Source organism: Palaemon carinicauda, chromosome 6 (assembly GCF_036898095.1).
Source record: "Palaemon carinicauda isolate YSFRI2023 chromosome 6, ASM3689809v2, whole genome shotgun sequence".
In the NCBI taxonomy this organism is placed as follows: Eukaryota; Metazoa; Arthropoda; class Malacostraca; order Decapoda; family Palaemonidae; genus Palaemon; species Palaemon carinicauda.
The window spans coordinates 90,211,102-90,226,413 of NC_090730.1; the positions used below are offsets into that span (position 1 = coordinate 90,211,102).

Consider the following 15,312-nt stretch of genomic DNA (forward strand, 5'->3'; position numbering starts at 1 on the left):
CTCCTCCTCTCCCTAATCTCCTCCTCTCCTTTTTTCTGTCAAGCAACCAAATCTTATGGATTTTAGCCTTTATTTCTGATGGTGTAATAGTTATTCTAGACTTTTATGTTACCATAGTAAAATCACACCCGAGGCATTAATCAAAACCCCCCCCTGTAACCTCCAGCATAGAGATGTAGGGATCCTCACATCTCACTCCACCAACAACCAAAATACTTGCGATTCTAGTCGTTACTCACGATTACATAAGGTCCATTTTATTGTTCTTCATTTCTCAGCCTCCCACCCATAACGCAAGCAAAACGTTTCACCAGTGATGCTAGTTGTGGACACAAGAGATTTGTTTTTTCTTATTTTATTCCTTTTTTCTTAATTATTATTTTTACCAAATAATATCTTCATTTCTTATATATTTCATACTAGCATTGTTCATTGTTTTCACGAGTAAAAGTTAGCTTTCTGTCATTATTTCCATGTGTTGCCATGTTACGCAGTATTCGTCATGTTCTTTAATACGGTCTCCATTCCCAAGCCCGTGAAATACCCAAAATAATCACACCTAGGGTGAAATGACAGATGAACAAACCAACCTTATGTTTAATGAACTAAATCTCTCTCTCTCTCTCTCTCTCTCTCTCTCTCTCTCTCTCTCTCTCTCTCTCTCTCTCTCTCTCTTTTTTTTACAATATTCAATTTTGTTTTAGAAGCATTATTGCATTCTAGAAAATTATGATTATTTAGATTGTTAAGTGTACTTTAATAAAGCATTTATATACTTTTCTTTTAAATTTCATGTGTATTTTATCCATCTAAATATTTTGGGTGCTGTGATCAGATCACTCATGCGGACCGGTCCTGGGGACGAGGGTGCTGCGTGCGGTACCTTCATTTCATCGCTGGACACCGACCCGCACTTTGTGTCCTTCATGTAGAGGGCATTGTTACGAGCAGGATTCACCCTGTGCACAGTGTAGGGAGTGGTCTGCCCCCCAATGGGAGATGTTTGGATGGCGCAGAACGAAGTAGGCTAAGCGTAATCTTTTTCCCTCAGGGTTGAGGAAAGCACATTCTTCTCGCACCCCCAAATCTCTTTCTAAAGCTCCTTCTCGTTTGCGCTCTTCCGAGGGACGATCGAGCAGGAGCGCAGACTGTCTAACTCATTGGCAACCCTGGGGTACTTGGGGGGTAGTTGCTTCCCCTAGAGGAGCAACTTTACCTCCAGCTGCCCGGAACCATTTTCCCTTGCAGATGTTTTGCAGGTATGGCAGACCTTACGGGTTTCTGCACCCCTTACGAAGGAAGAGCTTGTTCAACTCCTTCATCGTGGTGCCAGGAAGGACCCTTCTCCAGAGCCTATAACATTTCATGTTTTGGAGGTCTGTAAAGTCCATCTGTCCCCCTCTCCTGGACCTTCCATGCTCGGACGAGGTGATCATTGTCATCCGCCCCTCCAACAGCCTCCTGCTGACGAGGTGGAGAAAAATATAAGTTATTTCTAGATTTATTATTTATTATCATTAGTTAGGTTGAACTTAATGCTGTTATAAATTTTATGTATTGTTTATTTGATCTCTAGTCCATCTCTAAAAGAATTCTTTTTATTACAGAGTGACGGTGCCCTGCGCCCAGCAGGGATGATAGGCTAGATGAAGTCAATAAAAAAGTTACTCTAAACCTGTTTTGTTGTTAAAACTTCTTCCCGTACACTGATGAGTGATTCAAGCATGCCCTACTACATTGGGATGTAATTAAGATTAAGAGCAAATAAAACAAGACAGTAAAGAAGAAGAAGCAAGACTGAATAGTAGAGTTTATTGATCTTCATGTTTATCCAGAAAAAAGCCATAAAATCCTTGGAAAAGGAGCAATCTAGAGACTCCTAAGTATTCCAGTGAAAAAAGAAATAGTGATAATGAGAGTACTGACTGAGAATTATGTGTGTTTTATTGTATGATTATTCTTATCATTGACAGATGTTGTCCAATCAGTGTAATTGTTTTTCATGTATTGACTCACTGTTTCCATGGATATTGTTTCACATACTTTTCCCCAGAAAAAAGTGAACAAAGTGGCATAGAAAAGTTTTCAGCGGCAGCTAAACTTTTAAGTGTTGCCAATGTCCAAACCCAGCTGACTGTTCATGCAGATAATGAATCACAGTGTTGCAGTGGACTCCTGTAAGCTTGAAATTTTTTTGTCACAAGCGTGGAATATTCCTGGATAATATCTACATTAAACAGAAAGGCAGTCTTGATGGATGTTAACAGTTAGAAAGTTTACATCACAAACCAGATAAGGCTTTATCCTGAAAAAGGGCTTTTATATGTTATATCTTATTTTTTTTGTGTGTGACTTTGCAATCAAGAGGAGGGGCCTCAAAATATGATTAAAATTGGTCTCGCCTCTTATCCATTTTCATGGGTGTAGAATAACCATGACATTCTGTGTATCACTGAGGACTGTAAGTTTTTTTCTACTACAAAATTTTTTTGTCTTTCTGGTGTAGAAAGGAGAATGTAGAGTCTGGTCCAATATGCAACCTTGTTTTGTAATCCTTTTTTATCTTGATGCAAGCAATCATTCAAATTACATTTGAATTTATCCAAGATATGTATACTATTTATACTTGTCTATGTACTGTATATCATTCTCTAGATAGAATCCTGGGAGGCTCTGCCTGGATATATCTAGGTCTCTGCTTCTGGTTGTTGGAGACCTGTACCTTCTCACTATTTTTTTCTCTCAAAATGAATATTTCTTATATTTTTGTAAACTGTGTTTTTACTGTCCAGTACATCATAAGTATCCCCTTCTCAGCCCCTATTTTAGTCTTTTTCCTTTGGTATCATTGTTTCCCCCCCCCCTTTTTTTTTCCTCTACTAATGTTCAGTACTAACATAACCTGAAATCGGCTTACCTCTGAATAATTTTATGCAACTACAGTTCTAGCTGGGTCTTCTTGCCCTGTATAAAATCAAGGGGTGGTGCCTGATCAGTTCTCTTAGCCTGTTACCTAGATTTTTGGGTATTCCACCGTTTTACATTTTTGTGTTGTGAACGTTGGAGTGTGTTCGGCATTCGGACCCTAGGCAGTTTGGGTGCTACTTCTGGTCACAGTCCACAAACCACTACAACGACGATCCTACTTGCCATCCTGGAACATTGTCGTCCGTTAACCTTCAGCCTTCTATTTCTGTCCACAGGAATACTTTGGCTGTGGGGAATGATCTTCCAGAGACCAACGCTCCTTCCACCAATGGCGCGCGGGGACGAGCTTCTCCATCTTCTCATCCTTCGGGACTCTTCTCCTGATCGTCGTTTGTGACTATCTGAAGATCATCAGGATCGTGGGTCCTCACGATCCGAACCTCTTTGTCTAGAAGGCGTTCTTGCTCTAGAGCTTCACGCTCTCCTGGGAGTCGTTCCTCTTTACGAGGAAAAGTCTCGCGATCTGAGCCTAGACCTAGGTTCATATGCTCGTGTTTTAGATCTCGACGATCTAGATCACGGGGACGATGCTTGCGTTCGCGAGGATGAAGCTCTCGTTCACGAGGGCAACGTTCACGATCACGAGGCCAACGCTCACGTTCGTGAGCTAGGCACTCACGACATTCACGTGGTTCAAAATCGAGAGCTAGACGCTCCCGTTCACAAACACAATGTTCATGATCACGAACTGCATGTTAACGATCAAGGTTTAGATGTTCCTCGTCTAGAGGTAGAGGTAGGTGTTCGCCCAGTCCATCAGCACGTAGCCCTCAACCTGTCCTACTCCTAAATGGCCCTGATCATGAGACAGACCGTTCCTTAGACAGGCGTCCAGCTAAACCTCCAGTGCCCTTTGCTGCCTGGGGTGATTTAGCAAAGCATTCGCTTATGCAACGCTCAGCAGAGCGTCCCCCTGTGACGTGCTCACCAACACTTAAGGTTGCCCCTACACGGAGGCCCTTTCTGCTGACTTCGTCGGGCGTAGGTGTTCCTTTGCAGCAACAGGAATGCCATGAGCCTGCTTCTTCCAATTTTGCTCCTAGTGCTCTGTTACGAGCACTTCTGCTCGTGAATCGCGCCTTTTGCTGCGCGAAACGCGATTTTGCATGCAAATCTGCGATTTCCACAAGCAATTCTCAAGCAAAGGTTTTGGAACCGCGAGCAAGTGCGGTACCAATACCTCCGGCTCTTCTCACCTCTCTAGCGGCAGGCCTATACGCTTCCTAGAATGGTTCAAGGAGCCTCCTAATAGGTTTGCTGACATACCTATTAGCCCGGATCGTCCTCCTCGTCCATCGAAGGAACATATCCTGTTGCCGCAAAGACTCTCCCCTACGTCTGCACAGGCTCCATCTAGAGCTCCCCCTAGGGGATGTTCTCCTCTTGTACTCTCAAGGAAAGACCAGGCTTACCTAAAGGTTCTGAGCTTCCTGCATGGGTGAGTACCTTACTCTCTACCCAGCAGAAGTCTTTGGGTGTGGCTTCTCCACTGCCACAGCCTTCGACTGCTCTAGTCAGAGGTACTCCAAGAATTTCCTTAGAGTCTTCTTCGAATTCGTTGCTTAGGAATCTTGACCCTAGGAGACCATTGTCGGACAAAGCACGAAGATCTTCCTCTCGATCTCGTGCCAAGGTGCCTCCTCCTGACTCCTATATGTCTAACCTTCCCTTTACTGTGTTTAAGGCAAGGGAAACCATTACAAAGAGGCAGAAGAGAAGGATGAGAGGCGTAACTCCACCACACACTGATATCATCCACCCTAGGACAGGTAGGGACATGACTCTCTCAGGGAGATATCTGTATATACCTTCAACCCTCAAGAAATATGAGCTAGTGCCTTTGGACTAGTGTCCTATTTCCTTACCTTCACCTGAGGAAGAGCCTTTGGATCCCACTGCTGAGGCTTCGGCTATCTGTGTCCCAAAACCTTCGCATGTTCCTCCTTCTAACATCGTGGAAGAACACTTCCCTTTGCCTAAGAGTGCTGCGGCAAAGGAAGCTCATTTGCCTGAGGCACGTAGGTGTCCTGTGGCAGGTCCCTCGATCGCTCCTGTTGACGACCCTGACCTACCCCAAACTCCGGATTTAAGCCTGGAGGTAGATGAGCCATTGGACACATATGATGAGAATCTTCTAAGAGCAGCTAGTCCGAACTTTTACTCGGAACAAGAGAGACGAGTGTCAAAGCATACCTTTTGGCAGGTCTTCTCTTGCATGAAGGCCATCATTGGGCTGTCAACTTCTGGTACCACCACTCAGGAGGGCAAGGATATGGTTTTGGATGAAATCTTAGAAACCCAAAAGCCCCCTATAAACAGTGCAGCCTTGCCATGGTCTGAAGGCCTTATGGCTGCCAAAAGGAAGGCTATCACCTAGGTAGCCAGAACTTTTAGTTCCTTGAGGGCAGGTTCCTCCTCTTCGTCTTTACCACTTCCCCTTGTCCTTCAAAAAAGTACTTCACAAAACTCATTCCTATACCCCCATGAACGTTCTAGTATGACCTTGCAAAAAATTGCTATTTACATTTTTTTTTTGCATATTTTTTATAATTTTATGAGAAACTTCAGGCATTTTCCAAAAGAATGAGACCAACATGACCTCTCTATGACAAAAACTAAGGCTGTTAGAGCAATTTAAAAAAAATATACTGCAAAATGTTCTTGAAAAAAAAAAAACCACCTGGGGTTAAGGGGTGAAACGTTCCAAATAGCTTGGGGGTAAAAGGGTTAATGAGAGAATGCCTTGATGAAGTCATTGAGCTTCAGCATGGCGTACCATTCCCATGCTGAAACTTGGTGACGGGCAAGAGGGCTCTCGAACTTGGGAAAATTGCTCCCCCAGTTCGAATCTAAATTTCTCTCTCTCATCTTTTTCTTCCTCTAAATATTACTTTGACCTTCTCCCAATTTTTAAAACTTTCTTTCGTGTTGCTGCCCCAACTCTATTGGAAAAATTTCCCTTATATATGTGTATATATTATGTACATATATATATTTTTTTTTTTTTTTTAGCCAGGGATGTTTCTATGTCCATTATAGCCGCTGGTTATTGCTGCCTGCTTCGATGAATGGGAGGTATTTACATTCAAAGCTATATGTGAGAGTACAGTATTGGATGATCTCGGGCATCCCGAAGATGGTTTGGACCTTTTTTGATGGAACTATTCTCAAGTGTTGGGTCTTTGGAATCCAGGGGGATCCAATGCTTGGGTAGGACTCTCAGGTTTTGGCCAGAAGCCCATCATCAAAGATATGGAGAGGATGATTCTATAGTTTCTTGGTCTCGGCCCTAATAGGTGGGTTCAGCTTACACCTGTGCCTCTATATCTATTTTGGTGCTATCCTTTGGGTATGGAACGGAGTGGAGCATCTGTGAAGTACAGTATACTCTCATTGTGCCAATAGTGGAGAGTGCAAATTTCCTTTCCGAAGTGTGATGGCCTAGTATTCTCAGGCAGTTAAATCAAACTAATCCCTTTCTCTCTCTCAATCTCATCTTATGGATTCTTTAAGCAATGATCCCCCGTCCCCTGGATATGCTGACCCCCCCCACTGTTGACGACCTCTTCTAATTTAATCAAGGAAAATTCAGTTGATGACCTAGGAACAAAAAAGGACCCCTCTACTAATTTAAAACCAATTAAGTAGGGTAACAAAGAGAAACTTCGAATCCTTAATGTTACCCAGATTCTAATAGATACTGATTATGATATGCTATATAAAGCATTTAAATATTATGGAGTGATAAAAGAAATAAGAACGAAACTTGAAAATGAAAAATGGCATTCATGGATATCTTATAATAATTGTGAAGAAGCATTTAATGCAATATGTAACATCAATAATATTGAAATTAATCAAGTAAATGTCATGGGTGCCCTATGTGATAAGATACCAAACAATTTGGATGTATATAGACCTGCTGACTGGTTTGAAAAAGATGTTGATATAACTATGCCTCCCCAGAGAAAGCCAAAACCACCAATGTGGCTTCTTGCCAAGCCTAAAGGGAGTAATGGGAATTATTTTGAAATTAGCAAACTAATTCAGAAAAAGGTAGGAACCATTGCACCAGGTGATATATCTCACTTTGGAAAAAATAGCTTCCTAATCCATGCCAAATCATGCATGCAATCAGTAATACTGTCTAACTTCAAGACAAGTAGTGGTGATGATATGTTAGATGTCAAACCCCACCTAAATTTGTTACGGAAGGGGAGTAGTCTTCAATAAAGACCTGTATGAATTTACAAAAGAGGAAATACTGGCCATGTGCCCATTACCAGTGTGGAAAGTGCATAAGGTTCCTGAGACGTCGCTGATTATCCTTACTTTCCAGGATGCTGATGTGCCTTTCCACATCGTTATTGAAAATGAAAGAATTAAAGTTCTACCTTTCAAACAAAAGCCCCAACAATGTTTCAAGTGTTTCAAATTTGGACACCCTTCTAAAGTTTGTAAAAAGGAAAAAATGTGTTGCATCTGTTCCAGACCTTATCATGGAGACTGACAGGAGCTGCGATATTTATATGTTTGAAGAAGCTGCCCTCAACAAATTCAGTGTAGAACACACAAGTGTGGGACATGCCAAAAGACTACTGAGTAAACCAAACAGCTATGCAAAGGCATTAAAATCAAGAGAAAATATACCACAGGAGACATCAAACCCATGTATTGCTGCTAGTAATTCCAAGAAAAGAAGTACATCATCTAATGATAGTAAGATTTTGCATGGTAAGGTATTGCCTTCCAAGGCTTTGCTACGGTGTGGTAAAACTGCGACATTGCCCATTTCTATAGAACCGACATCCCCCATTACCAATAATAGTAGTAACCTCTCTAAGGTCATATCCTTGCCTGATTTGATGGAGGTTCCACTTGAAACCAAGTTAACTGGTGCACCTGTGGTGGGGAAGGTGCAAAAACCTGGTAGCTCACCACCTATTAATCGGAAAAGAGAGAGACCTACATCTCTCACCCCCTTCCATAAGAAATATTAGAGTTATGACATCAAATGAAAATAATGTTTTGACTGTTGATGTTTGATGAACTGTGAGATAATTTGAATAAAGGTGAGGTCCACCATCCCCCTCAACAATTGGATGGAAAGGTCAGAAAGAAAATCACAAACACAAAACCCAATTTATCAAGACCTCTAATAAAACCACTGGGAAATAGTGTTAGATCGAAAATTGCCATTGGGAAGACTTCATCTAAAAGTTCTTCCAAAATATAAACCATAGTTTTTCCCTTCATTTTGACATGGAATTGTCAGGGTTTAAGTGCCAAATATGAAGAACTTAAGCTCTTAAATCACAAGCATTTTTCCATAATTGTATGTCTACAGGAGACCAAGCTTGATGCTAATAACCCTTGTCCTCTCAAATATACAGTATTAGCTATAGGACACCATATGATCACTGAGCAAGGAGCCATGGCGGAAGTCTCATATACGTTTGTAGAGATGTTCCCCAAATACCTTTATCTATTCGTATACCTTTGCAGACAGTGGCTGTAGAGATTGATATAGGGAGAAAATATACAATCTGCTCTCTGTACTTGCCTCCAAATGATAACATACGACAATTTAGTAGAGGTGATTCAACAGCTCCCTTAATCTTTTCTTTTACTTGGAGATTTGAGTGGTAGACATCCTTTGTGGGGTGATGTTTTAGCAAATACTAGGGGCAATGTTATATCATCAATTGTGGAAAACGAGGATGTCAGACACCTTAATACAGGAGAGCCCACACACTTCCATGTTTAGACAGGTACTTTGTCATGCATTGACCTTTCAATTGCAAGCTTTAACTGCCTTCTTGATTTTGATTGGAGGACATGAGATGATTGACATACTGGCAGTCATGTACTAATCATTATAAACACTTAGTGAAATCAGGGGCAGAACAGTTTGAAAGTATTGATGATGCCATAGACATACTGAAAGGAACTCTCCATACAGCAGGGATCAATTTGATTCCCAAAATCACAGGATTATTCAAACGATGACCAGTCCCGTGGTGGTCTTCAGAATAAGCTGTCTTGTACAGAGCCACCAGAAAATCTTTGACTAGATTACATAAACATCATACAGAGGAAAATTTGATAATATGCAAAAAAATATAGAGCACAGTTCCGTTGTGACATGAAAGAAGCTAGGGGCCAATCTTCGGTATCTTTTGTCTCCTCAGTCAACAGTAGAACACCACCATCTTCTATATGGAGGAAAATAAAAAAGATTGCAGGCAATTTTACCCCAAACCCGCGACCAGTGTTGAAGGTGAATGGTCAGTATGTGACCGTAGCAAATGATGTTAGCAATGCCCTGGCTGATAATTTTTCAAGTATATCATGCAAGTATGTAGCAGCTCCTTGTCACCAGTATAGGAGCATTGAAGGAAAGAAAATTTTAAATTTTTCTTCTGGAAGGGAATAGTCATATAATTCTCCTTTTAATGAAAGAGAATTTGATTCCGCACTTGCTACTTGTAACGATACAGCCCCTGGACCCGATGGAATTCTATATACAATGATTGAACATCTACATTAATACAAAGTTAATCATTTTAAGCATTATTAATAGAATGTGGCATGATCATAGTTATCCAAGTGTTTGGGGATTACCCATTATTTTATCCTTTTTAATACCTGGTAAGGGCAAGTTTTTAGCCGCAAACTATCGACCAGTTGCATTGACATCTTGTATTTGTAAAATTATGGAGAAGATGGTCAATGCAATACTGATGTGGTACCTTGAAAAGAAAGGTATTTTATCATCTATTCAGTCTGGATTTAGAAAAATGCACTCAACGACTGATGTGTTGATACGACTTGAGTCCTCTATTTGTGAAGCCTTTGCTTCCAAACAGTACCATGTAACAGTTTTTTTTTTGGCCTTGAAAAGGCATATGATACTACATGGAGATGTATACTTAAAACCATTCATAATTTAGGATTACGAGGAGAGCTACCATTGTTCATTCAATCATTTATTTCACATAGATTTTTTCAAGTGAGAGGGGGGGAAGCTCTATCTGAGAGGAAATGTCCGGAAGGACTTCCCCAGGGTAGTGTGCTAAGTGTAACCCTATTTGCGCTTGCCATTAATGGGATATCCTCAGTCATCCTCAAAATATTCTCTCAACACTATTTGTTGATGATTTCTACTTATCATTTGCTGGAGCTAGAATGGCGATGGTTGAGAGAAAACTAAAACTCTCAATTGACAAAATTATTCAGTGGGCCGATTTGAATGGGTTTAAGTTTTCGACAAACAAAACTGTTGTTGTCCATTTTTATCGTATTTGGGGAATACATGCAGATCTGGATATATACATTAAAGGTCAACAGATCCCATGTGTAGTGAAGCTAAATTTTTAGGCTTGATATTTGATTGTAGACTTACATGGGTTTGTCACTAAAAATTTTAGCATTAAAAGCTAAATGTCTTGAGGCTCTGAATCTTTTAAAAGTATTGCCCCATACATCATGGGGGCCAGACTGCAATACTATTTTAAAATTATACAAGGCCCTGATTTTTGCAGAAATTAGTTATAGGTGTGAAATATACTCCTCAGCCACCCAAAGCAGATTAAAGATATTATATTCAATACATCATGCTGGTATTATATTGTACACAGGAGTTTAGAATTTCGCCTATCACAAATCTTGCTGATGCTGGAGAATTACCTTTAGACCTTTACTGAAAGTCTACAATTGTTCGGTATTGGTTTAGGTTGCAAAGACTTCCAAATTCTTTAGCCTATCAGACTGTAAGCCTTGTAAAGCACACATCATACTTTGAGTTGACCCAAAATCTCCGCAACCTTATGGTTTTCGGGTTAAACAATTATTATACAGTCTTGATATAATTAGAAGTAAGGTGTTTTCATTTAAGTTATCATCATCACTTCCATGGAAATTACCAGAGGTATCTTTTTGTAAATACTTTATTGGAGTTAAAAAGAATATGACTGATAAAAGCTGTCCCACCTAGAGAAAGGATCACTCCTATACTAATTGATTCACACTAGCTGCCGATTAAAGCGAGAATTTAATTTAAAATATGTACAATAACCCACCAAGATATCAGAACCGGTCGTCCAAATTACTTAAGAGAATTGCTATATATTGCGCAGCCAACAAATTGTGTCGACACGAGAATAGTTACAGATGGCTTCAAACTGTTGAAACCTAGATATATGTCTACTTTAGGCTCCAGAGCCTTTAAATATGCAGCCCCAAGACTATGTAATAAGCTCCCTCGAAATATTTGAATGATTGAAGACATTAAGGCTTTCAAGAGGAAACTGAAGACACTTATGTCAAGTCCTACAGCAGTGACGATTTAACAGTAAATGAACAATACGCGATATGAAACGTTAAATACTCTGAACAAACAAGGTAAAACGACAGCGGAGGTCCTGTAGAGAGTGGGGTTCTCCTGCTGTATGGGACCGGAAAAGTAGCCATCAAAGTTAAGTAAGTAAAAGACTTAGAATCCAGGTCTCTTTATGGAACATGTTGCAGAATGTAGGGGATTGACTTTTATATATACTAATGGCTCCAAATCTGATACTGGTGTTGGATTTTGAGTACATAGTAATGGTTTTAATTATAGAGGTGCACTTCCTCTAACAGCTTCCATATATACTGCTGAACTGTATGGCATACTAACTGCTATTGATAAAATAGCGGAGGAGGGTAATTTGACCATATATAGCGATTCAAGGAGTGTCCTACAAGCTTTAGAAGTTTTTAATTCCAGCAACCCTTTAGTTTTAAAGGTTTTAGAATGGCTTTTTATTACTGGACTGAGAGGTATAATGGTTCGATTTTGTTGGGTTCCAGTACAGGCAGGTGTGTCTGGGAATGAGACAGAAAGATCATTGCTCAAAATACATATATAGTGTTCAAAATGCTTCCAGAAGACTAAAATTACAGAAAGATCATTGCTCAGAATGCATCTTCAAGACAGGTTTACAGTACTGACGAAGAAGGCTGCATCTGAGTTGCTACCAAGAAGGTATCCCATTCCCTGTAATGATTTCCTAGCTAACATCTAGAAATTGTTTTATGATAATAATTGGTAAGAGCACTGGGATAGTCTAGATGGCAATAAAATGAGAGAAAGAACAAATATCATATCTCTTTGGAGGTATAACATGATGCCCCGAAAATGGGAGACGTCTCTTTGTCGTCTCCGCATTTGTCACACTCAGTTGACATACAAGGGTGCTATCCAAGAGGTTGCAGATGGGTCTCCAGGCTTTTACAGTCAAGTTTTTTAGGGAAAAAGGCAACTGGATCCTGGAGACCAGTCATCGATCTCTCCCCTCTGAACAAGTTTGTTCAACAGACTCAATTCAGAATGGAGACGGCGGACACGGTCATTCAGGCGGTTCGACCAAGGGACTTTATGTGCACTCTAGATCTCAAGGATGCATACTTCCAGGTCCCAATCCATCCATCTTCAAGGAAGTATCTCAGGTTCATACACTAGGACAAAATATACTAGTTCAAGGTTCTATACTTCAGTCTCTAGACAGCACCTCAGGTCTTTACCAGAGTGTTCCCCCTAGTGTCATCTTGGGCTCACAGGAACGGCATTCGTCTCAGATACTTGGACAATTGGCTAATCCTGGCAGACTCGGAGACGACCCTTCTTTGTCACTGAGACATGCTTCTCGAATTTTGTCAGGATCTGGGGTTCTAGATAAATCTAGAGAAAGTCATCACTGCTACCTTCTCAAAGACTGGTATACCTCGTTATGATAATAGACACCGTCCAACAGAAAGTCTTCCCATACGATGAAAGAGTACACAGATTGAGAGAAGTGGCGTCACCCTTCCTCAGACGAGATGTTCTACCGGCCTCTTGTTGGTTGAGTTTGTTAGGTCACTGAACTTTTCTCCTCCGTCTACTTCCAAATGGCGCCCTCAGGATAACATCTCTGCAATGGCAGCTAAAGTCCGTGAGGAACCAACACTAAGATCCACCGGACACTCTAGTTCCTATTACTCAAGAACAAGTGACGGACCTGCTTTGGTGGGTGGCAGACAAAAATCTTTGCAAAGGTCCGGATCTTCTCGTCCCTCCTCCGGACTTGATGCTCTTTACAAACGCATCAAAAGAGGGGGGGGGGGGGGCACTTGCGGCATCACACGGTCTCTCCGGCATTTGGTCATAGTCAGAAAGGTACCAGCACATAAATCTCCAAGTATGCAGGCAGGTCACTGTGGTGCTGATGATTGACAACACCATAGTAGTGGCTTACATAAGCAAGACGGTACATTTTTGCAATCTCTATGCAGTAAAGATCCTCAGATGGTCAGAAGAACATTCGGGGTCCCTAATGGCTCACTTCATTCCAGGCAATAGGAATGTGCTCTGAGGACAGTCTGAGTTGAGCGACTCAGATAGTAGGTTCCGAATGGTCTTTGAATCAACTGATAGCCAACCAAGTCCTGACTTTGTGGGGTTCCCCAACTGTATACACGTTTGTATCATCTCTGAACAGCAAACTTCCTCTACTGTTCTTGAGTCCCGTATCCTCAAGCTCTATGGCAGGATGCATTTCAACAACGGTGGAACATCTTCGACGTGTATGCCTTTTTCCCCGTTCTGTCTGATGAGAAGACTGCTCAACAAGACCAGATCATCCAAAAACCTAACGACGACTCTTGTAGCTCTGCTATGGCATCATGCAGAGTGGTTTCCGGGCCTCCTGCAACTAGTAGATCTACCGAGAGAACTCCCTCCATGACCAGATCTATTCAAACAACTACACGCTATCATCTTCGACAGAGCTGTGCAGTTGCTTCGACTTCACGCGTGGAGACTATTCAGCGTCTCCTCTCTCAGAAGATCTTTTCACGACAAGTTGCGGAGAGAATGTCCAGATATTTGCGTAAGTCCTCAGCCTCCGTGTATCATGCAAAATGGGCAGTCTTCTGTGGTTGTTGTCGTGGAAGGATTATCTCTCCTCTTGATGCCTCTATACCAGTAATAGCAAAGTTCCTTGTATACCTTTGGGAGGAAAAGCTCCTTTCAGTCTCGGCGGTAAAAGGTCATCGCTCAGCCTTGAGCCTCGCCTTCAAGCTGAAAGGAGTGGACATTTCCTCTTCGTTAGAGCTTTCTTTACTCATATGGAGTTACGTGATCACTTGCCCTCAGTCAGAGATTAGGCCTCCTCCTTGGAACGGGGTTCACGTTTTGAGATCCTCAAAATGACCTCCCTACGAACCATTATGCCATACAAGTGACTGTAACCTCAATTTGAAGACGGCATTACTGCTCGCTTTAGCCTCGGCAAAGAGAGTTGGTGAACTTCATAGCCTCTCGTATGACATTGCCCATTCAAGGGAATGGGGCGGGGACACTTGGCTTCGTCCCTGAGTTCATTGCTAAGACTCAAAATTTGTGGGTACATGACCCTAGATTCGGGCCCTTTCAGATTGCCGTTCTGTAACCAATGACCCAGAAAAGTTGTTACTATGCCCAGTGAGGAGTTTGAGATACTATCTTAACTGCACTCCAGCAACACAGCCTCAACTAACAACTCTTTGTTATCTCCGGTAGGGTAAAGAGGAGGATCACTGAAACACTTTCATCCTGGATTCGACAGGTGTTTGAAAGAGTTTTAGCTCCTGATCCTCCTCCGGTTCGAGGACGTAGAGCCCATAATGTTGGGCATCAGTACGTGCTTGGAATTCAACCACTTTTCGTGTTGCAAGTATTACAAGCGGTCGTGTGGAAAAGACAAAATACATTCACAGCCCATTATTTTAAAGACGTGAACCACAGGAGACTCTATACTTATACTATCGGTCTTGTAGGGGCTGCTCAACAAGTGGTTTAAGAATACCTCAAGCTCCTTGATGGACAAGTAGCAGTTGGTTGACGACATTGGTTACCCAGGTTAAAACTGGGATGAATGAAAGTATGTCTGGCTTTTCCTTTCTTCATCTTCCCCTCCCTTGGGGTACAGCACCATGGGTCCCTCTGCAAGCTGGCTTCAACCTCTACAGGTAATTATCTCTTCCCTTGTGTAGCCTAGTATAAGTCATAAATTTATGTACTGTCCACGTCCCCATTGTTTTCCGTGAAATAAGCAATGGCAAACGTTTTACTAATTCCTTTATGAACTTTGAGTGTGTTCATATAAGACGTACAAACTCTCATTACAATGAATTGCTCAGGCCGCTATCACACTCATAGTTATATACTGTACTAGGTAAAACCTGGTTAATGTCCATGCCAGAATTAGGACTTCACCCACCTAAAAGTGAGTCATCCACATAAATAACTGAAGGTTTGTTAGT

The 15,312-nt window shown here is 41.5% G+C and overlaps 1 protein-coding gene across 1 annotated transcript in view; it reads left to right on the forward strand.

The window, feature by feature from the left end:
* The window catches only part of LOC137642595 (isovaleryl-CoA dehydrogenase, mitochondrial), a 225,601-nt gene that overhangs the window by 19,998 nt on the left and 190,291 nt on the right, over nt 1-15,312 (forward strand). The gene's annotated exons all lie outside the window — the stretch shown is intronic.